This window comes from Chiloscyllium punctatum, unplaced genomic scaffold (assembly GCF_047496795.1).
Source record: "Chiloscyllium punctatum isolate Juve2018m unplaced genomic scaffold, sChiPun1.3 scaffold_1666, whole genome shotgun sequence".
Taxonomy (NCBI): Eukaryota; Metazoa; Chordata; class Chondrichthyes; order Orectolobiformes; family Hemiscylliidae; genus Chiloscyllium; species Chiloscyllium punctatum.
The window spans coordinates 28,027-28,821 of NW_027311400.1; the positions used below are offsets into that span (position 1 = coordinate 28,027).

General features: G+C 65.9%; 1 non-coding gene across 1 annotated transcript; it reads right to left on the reverse strand.

Annotated features, from left to right (window-relative positions):
- On the reverse strand, positions 1–154 carry LOC140475450 (5.8S ribosomal RNA). The gene has a single exon (XR_011959984.1). It is a non-coding gene; the product is annotated as a 5.8S ribosomal RNA (ribosomal RNA).
- Between the last annotated feature and the right edge of the window lie 641 nt (positions 155–795).

The window sequence follows — 795 nt, forward strand, 5'->3', positions numbered from 1 at the left end:
CGACCCTCAGACAGGCGTGGCCCCGGGAAGAACCCGGGGCCGCAAAGTGCGTTCAAAGTGTCGATGATCAATGTGTCCTGCAATTCACATTAATTCTCGCAGCTAGCTGCGTTCGTCATCGACGCACGAGCCGAGTGATCCACCGTCAAGAGTTGTCTGAGTTTGTTTTAGGTCTCTCCCTCGCCAGAGGAAAGCGACCCGGACCGCACATACGCTCCCCACCTTGAGCTACAGCCACCTGCACGCCGGCGTGCGGGCGGAGCAGGGTGGCGTGAAGCGATGGGGAGCACCATCCTGGTGCGGCCCGCAGAAACATACGTCTATTGGGGGGAGGAGGACAGGGCGCCCAAGAGGCGATGCGTGCCCCAACGCACCGCAGCGACGGAGGCAGGATCACCGCCACCATGTCGCCCGCCTAGTATCACGAGGCGTGCAGCAGCTTTGCCCTAGGAAAAGCAGAGGCGGGAACGGGCACCGGCCATCGGTTCGGCAGCGTCACTGACGCGTGCACGTGGCGGCGTGTCGGCGAGCGGACTTCCTGCGAGGAGGCGGGGGCGGCACTCGCCCGAGCAGACGCCCGCCCGGCCCAGCCACCGCCGAGGTGGACTGGGAGTCGCGGCAACGGCTCGTCATACTCGTTCCCACACTCACAGCGCAGCTTGCCCGCAAGCCACCGACCACCGATCGACGCCAGGCGCCCCGACCGAGAGCGGGATCGCTCGTTCGCCCTGCTGGCAGTTCGCTGGGGATCACTACTGCACGGAGCTCGGAGACCGACGGGCGGCAACTCGAGAG